This window comes from Columba livia, chromosome 2 (assembly GCF_036013475.1).
Source record: "Columba livia isolate bColLiv1 breed racing homer chromosome 2, bColLiv1.pat.W.v2, whole genome shotgun sequence".
Classification (NCBI taxonomy): Eukaryota; Metazoa; Chordata; class Aves; order Columbiformes; family Columbidae; genus Columba; species Columba livia.
The window spans coordinates 142,576,350-142,583,728 of NC_088603.1; positions in this window are offsets into that span (position 1 = coordinate 142,576,350).

Consider the following 7,379-nt stretch of genomic DNA (forward strand, 5'->3'; position numbering starts at 1 on the left):
GCACAGGATGCAAATATATGTACAATTTCTGCTGGTATTTTAGCTCTTGAATACATACCCTAAAACAATCTGGAACAAATTACTTCAAAGAAGCAAAACCACAAAAAATTATTCCTGAAATGACCTGAACTTAGGTTCTAAAACCTACATATTCCAACTTAGAGCTCTAGCTTTATTCTCGAGAGCATGTTGTTAAGCACAGCCACAGAGCAGTAATTCCCAGTCTTCAGTTAACTCCGTTTGCACATCCATAATGTGGAACACACTGTCCCTCAAATTCCCAACGTGTTATACCATGAGCGAACATATCAATGCTTTCTTCCCCTAAGCCCCTCTGTCTGTGTCCTATGAAAATTTCCTCCTCCAGAATTGTCAGCCACCTTCGGCCCAATCCCTTCCCCAGTCTCTTACCCCAGCTATGAATGGGATCTCCCACAATTTCACCTCTGCTCCACAGGAGAAAACTGCACTGAATTCCTTCTTACTTTCCACAGACTCTACCCAAGTGCAGTTGAACCTGGCGCTGATCCTCTGTCTCTTCCCTTTGGAAAGCCTTCATCTCCTGGTCAGCCACTCACAGCATCAAGGTGGGGAGCGCTCAGCAGCAGCAAGAGAGCACTGTTGTTCTGTGGAGCCAGCACAGAACTGTCAGTTGTTCTCTCAGTCTTCCTAAAATCTGCTTATTCACAAAATCATTCTACATCAGTAGGCTATCCATGGGTTTAAGAAAGCATGAACATTGCAGTTTTATATCAGACTTGCTTTGAAGATGCTAGAACTGCAATCTGATTTCAGAGCTTTGCTTTCCTGCCAAAAACTCCACCTTCGTCCTCTTCTTCAAAATCCGGAGCTGCTTCAGAGCTGACAGTTACAGTTTTATGGACCTTTCTGCATCCTGTTTTGGATCAGGGATTCACAGCACTTTTTTGCCAAATATAGGTCTACTGCCCACACAGCAACAAAACATTTGGAGATTTGACATAAGACTCAGTAAGGAAGACTACTATTAAAAAGACTACAAAATCATGACAGAAAAATATTGTCAACCGAACCTATCCATGTAACTTGGTGTATTGGGCTATGCTGGATTAGACAACTCACAATGAAGATAGATTGCTCATCTATTAACCTTGATTTCCATTTAAAGATAGTGTAAGTATAACAGGAGGAATTCTGGGCTACCAGAGAAGCAGCCAACCTCATAACAAATATAAGACAGCACACCTGCACCTCTTATTTAGAAACAAACAAACAAACAAGCAAACAAACAACAAAGAAGTTAGAGAGGTTGTGTCAGCGAAGTGATAAGAACAGAAATGAGTGCACAGCAGGTTTGTGGCATGACCTCTCTGTGGATTTTGCCATGAGCCTGACTTAAAGTGGAACATTACCGTTGTCACGGTTTTACTTGGCTTTGTGTGTGTGTGTGTAGTTTCTTCTCAGAAGTTGGTCCAAAAATATTCACAATTACTTCTGAAGAACAACCCAACTCAGTCCCTTTGGAATTCAGGCTTGCTTTCTTCATTAATTGTCAGAACAGTTTAGGGCCTGACTCTAAACCTGTTGAAAGCAATGGCTAGTTTCCAAATAATATCAAAAGGATCTGGATAAGTATAGAAAGATCCACTTCAAAATATATATCGCTATTGTTTTTATGAATCACTTCAGAGAAAATAAAATCCTCCCTTGATCCCCTACTAAATTGGAATGACAACTATTTCATACATTATATAGAAACCCTGGACATTTACTGAATGGCAAAAAAGGGCTTTTTTTTAAACAAAATACTCTTTTGCAATTGTAATTTCTCCTGTCAGTTCAGAATACATTAAAATGTAGAAGAACATTAGGTAGGTCTACAGTGCTATTAAAAAAATCTAGGAATAAAAGGAATCAGTGAAATAGTGGACTAATATATGAACATCATCTGTATTTAATTTGGCAAGCTTAATACCTTAATTAATAATTTAAATTATTTTCTTCTTCTTCAATGATATTTCTCAGGAAATATTTATTCTGCACCTGCTAAAATCTGCCACCTACACACTTCGGCTAAATGAATACTGTAAAGGAAAATATTCTATTTTCTCATAGAGGGTTGATAACATAGCCTGTTATTAAGGTTGCCTGACACTTTCCATTATAAACTCTGCTTTCAATTGCTTATAACTTTTTTAGACTCTCATGAGTTGCCTGCCAGGTGCTGTTTTAAGATGACATTCCTGGAATGTTTCATTCAAAAAAAACTCAGTCAATTATGAAATTAAGATAGAGAATGAACAGTGATTTCTTACACTCGAAGTTTCATAGAAATATTGTTCTAGGAGTTGCTTTAAAGGAAAACTTAAGTTGGCAAAAAGTCTTTCAATACTTGAGCAGATTTGCATGCAAAGTTGATGGAGTCAGTCATTATGTGCTATGGCAGTGACAGGTAATCTCTTAAAACTGTCTTTGCTTCTACAAAAATCTGGCTGTCACACAGGAAAATGTGTGGTCTGCAATATGATCTTTTTTCCCCTAAGGGTATTTTTGGTCCCTGAAGACCATGTTCCCTGACCATTTATACTGTTCTTATTTTACAATGAGCTCCCTCTCCCTGTGTGGGTGAAATAAGAACAGTCCAGATGGACTGATAGATCAATACCTCTTGCATCCATGCTAGGTGTTTGGTTTTCAGATGTGTTCCTTTCCTCAGAGACACCACAGGGTTCTGGCCCAACATTTATAGCTGAGAAGTGCAAACATCATTGCTAAGCAACCCAAATTTACCTCATAAATAGCTGCATATGAACCTGGTCAACAGGAAGAAATTGCAAGGTGTTTTGATGGTACATATGTACGTACTGCAGCGTGTTCAGATGCCCTTAATACCTCTTTCATCAGTCAGCCCACGCTGGCCTTTGGGAGTAGGTAACTGTGCTTCCCACGGTCAACTTGTACATATGCACAAGTGCACAGTTAGAGAAAGACCTACGGAAATTATCCTTACTTGGACACCAAGCATTATAGACATGCATAATACATCTGCCTGTATCATGTCTCGGAGGCAGCTGTGTTAACAGCTCGAACCCCAGCCCTGCTCTGCTCACTCCTGAGCCTCACCACCCCACAGGATACGCTCATTTTTCTCTCCGTGTGCCACAGGCTGTGCACAGCTCAACCTGCAGGCACGGCTGGCAGGCTGGGCAGCTGTGAGGGATGACCACGTGGGGAGGAGGGAAGAGCAAGGAAGGCTTCACACTGAGGACATCTGCTTTCTCCCCTTCCTAGTCATCAGTACCTGGCAGGGACCCTCACTTCCCAACCTCACAGCCGCAGCTGAAGCACAATGGCCCTGCACAAACAAGTGCCCGCAGCCTTTCACATATTCTCCTATTCCTGCCCAGGAGCACTTGCAGAGATGGAGTGCATCCTTCTCTGATGATGTTTTGTGCTATTTAGAAACAACAGCTCTTGATACCATGTGGTGTTATCGTGCAGGGCTTTTATTTGGTGCCACAGTCAGAGAGGATCTTCATGGCATCTCCTACCTTTTGTAAATTTCATTTATTTTCATTTCAGAATTTCCATTTGCAGCACTACATTGGCTCTGTTAGCTGTCTGCTTTCAGAGTATCCCAGGAAGACCAGTAGATAGGGGTATGAGAAACCAGCAACCCACCTATTTATGTTTTGGGGGGTGAAAGGGATTACTTTGGAGCAGTTTTACCTGGTCCCATGAAAGCAATACCTTCAGAAAGGTAGCAGGTTCTAGGAGAACTTTTCATATAGCCATGCTCAAAACTTGGACAACATCTAGCACAGAATAGACTTTTTTTTTAGGTGCTCTTCACCCTTGATGGAGCCATCAGAACAACCCTGGCCGGCTGGACCTCTGTCATCACCAGCAACAAATGCAGTGTCTCAGGGTGGGAGCAGCACTATGACTGTCCCCGTGTACTGGACAGATGTGCAGAAGATGTGTCTTTCCTAGGGAAGACTTCCCCCCTTGGCTGGGGTTTCAAACTCATTTACACTGGGGGGCACATCAGCCTCCTGGTTGCCTTTGAAGGGCCGAATGTAATTTTAGGACTGTATAAATAGCTGCTCCTGCCCTAGAGGATGTGTATTAAACAAGATACTGGATCCTTTCAAAGCAGTAGCCAGATTGTGTGGAAGACAAACTAGCCCATGGTGAAGACACAGGAGTGGTAGGGTCTGACAAGCAGGGTGTATGCTGGGTGCTGGAGGTGAGGAGAATTCATGAACATCATGTGTCACCCACACTTTGTGCTACAACCTGTACTAAGCTGTGCTTCTGAAGTAGACTCACCATCAGACTGACATCTGCCTCAACATCAGGATGCACTTGGGACCATAGGGATGCTGCCCTACACTGTCCCATGGCCACATCCACCTCCCACCACTGCTGGTGGGGCAGGAGCAGCACAAGGAGGCTGCAGGGCTGAGGCTGCAGGTCCTCTGCTCACCATGCAGCACAGCAGCAATCTGCATGCGGACAAAAGCCATCCCTGTTTCTCCACTGATACACTACCAAGCATGTTTCCAGTAGCTGCGGGCTGTGTTATGCCCTGTAATAACTTGAAAGCTGGTCGGGCTGTGGCCCCTGGCTGGTGGGGAGGTGAGGGATTTGTGTGGGCAGCCACCACCATGGATGGCAGCTGCTGTGGGAGACAACAGAGCCCAGCAGAGCTGTTCTCTGCAGGCAAACTCTGTCAGCATCAGGAAGGGCTTCTTGAAGGTAGACCAGTCAAAAGCTGACTTGCAGGCAGGGGAAGAGGAGAAGGAGGACCTGCAAGGTGGGTGCAGTTCTGGTGTCAGGAGTGTGTGTGGAGTGGACCAGAACAGGAGTGTCTGCGGGATGAGCACTGTCAGGCTCTGGCCACCCTCATACACATGCAACTTCCCCAACAGCATGGGGATCAACTTGGAGCCCTTCTGGCTCACCCTGAAGGACCTCCTGATGTTGCTCCAGGAGCCTGGCAAAGGCAGGGCAGCACAGGTGACCTTCCCTCCTCAGGTTAGGGTTAAGATTAGGGATAGAGTTTGGTTAGAACTCTGCTTAGATTTAGAGTCCTCTCAGCTGGGGCTTTAATGAAGATTAATTGGATATAACTGCTGAATAGTGAGGAGGCTTGAGGAGAAGTTCTTGTGTTGGATTCAAGAAGAAAGTTTGGGGGAAAGGAATTCTTAAGGAGATACCTGTGAAATTTTTAAAAGAGTGTGAAGAAAGTAAAAGTTTAAGAGAACTATAAGATTATGGGTCAAAGCAACAAAACTGCAACAGCAGGAGAGAGGTTGAAACTATATGTTCTGAAAATTGGATATTGAATACTTTTTTGGACTAGTTAAGTCAGTGCTGCCTTGATAGTCCAGTTCCTCAGGTCCTCATGTGCTCCTGAAAACAGAGTGTAATGAATAACTCGTATAATTGTGTTTGTGATATGACTGTGGATTGATGCCAGTGTTGAGTGAATGACCAGATTAATGACAGGGCTAATGCTGGTTGAAAGAAGAGTGGTACTGGGGGAAATTTCTGAAATATCAGCATCACTATTGCCGTGTCGCATGTATGTGTCATGAGGTAAGCTGTTAGAGGTGTGAGCCCTGAAACTATTTGTAAACTGATCCCCATTGTGAGATACATTAACTGCTGCTATATGTTGCTCCTTGAAGTCGTGAATTCTTCTGTATTTTACACCATTTTATTCACTTGGTAATTATGACATATATGCATTTCAATAATCAAATAATCACCCATGCTAGAGAAAAGGTTATTCAAATGTTTCTTAAAGCAATACTGATCTCACTTAATACCTGTTCCATTCAGTTTCTTCATTTTCTCTTTCTGTACCCTATGCTACTTCGATTTATGTGGGATTTTTAAACTGCCTTTAATTATCTGCTTTTTATTATATGCATTATTCTATCCATGTCCAGAGCAGAAAATAAGTTTGTTCAAAGTCCAGTCATTCAGTCACATCAAGGGCTATTTGTTACCCAAACATTTCCATTCAGAGCCACTTAATGACAACCCTGTCATATAGCTGGTATTTGTAGTGCTCTCAGAACAAGAGTAGTGTGCTTAGATTCAAAACAACTTAATTGCAAGAAGAAAAGAACATGCGTTAGATGGGACTGTAAGTGTAAGCAGAAGTTGGAAACTAATGGTTTAACAGGTCTCCGCAATCTCTTTGCAGAGGAACCAACAGATGTTAAACAGCCCAGTGCCTAATATTGATTTGTTTTCCACCTCGTTCTTACTTAACTGTGTCTTATGATACATCAATGAGTCACCAATATATTATTTATGAAAGCAGGATGCATTTAAGTTATATTTAGAATGCAAGCATATCTTACTAGAAATATAATATTTAGCAGCTCATGCAAGGAATACAGAGCAGAGCAATTACTGCTTATGGGCCTGGTGTTTACAAGATGGAAAAGAGAGTAGTCATTTATATGCTTGCATAGAGAATGTAAAATACTGTCAGTGAAGAGGAAAGATATTAGTTTATCTATATTGGTGTTTGTGATTGCAGAAAGTACACACATTAATCTTTTTCGGTTTATAAGTGACTAATAATGAGATGAGCTATCTTTGAGTTATAGAACAACCAAAGAACTATGGTATATGGTGAATTATACAGTTGTATTACAGGAAAGCTCTACCCAATTTTAGGCATTTCTGTCACAGGATGCTTAGCAGTGACTTGTGGTCACTTGTCTCATTATTTGCTACATGGAACCACTAGACAAATAGTACTGGATCAATTATTCTTGTATTCTTTCTGTGGAAACTGTGAACCTGTCAGGAAGTTACATACCTCTGAAATACATTTAAATGCGACATGAAATACATAACTATGGAAAGACATGTAAAAGTTGAATGCTGTATGTGTGAGCAACCTTCTAAAAAGGCTCAAAATGAAGGAAAATGAGGGGAAATTGTTCCAAAGTGCCTTCTTATACACTGAGGGTGAGGGAGAAGAAGGAAGAGTTGGTTGTTTTTTTGTCGTTGTTAGTGATTAAATAAAACTTGAGAGAGCAGCAGTCTCACAGAAAACATATCTATAACTTAAAAGCTTTAGAGATGCTCAGCAATATGACTGTATCTTCCTTTACTTGAACCCTACATAATGCTGGCAGGGGTTATTCCACAACAGGGGGGAATAATTCCACCTCCTAGCCGCATCTTGTTGCTTAGAGGAATGCGAGTCTGAATGAACAAGATCTGATCTGTCATGAGCTGTATAGGGGCAGTGCAAATGCATCTTTCCTTCTAAGAGATTACCTCTGACAAGACTAAAAAAAGAATGAATCTTCATTATTATCAGTACATTTTCCCCTCTATATATTAATATTATTATTAAGAGTACC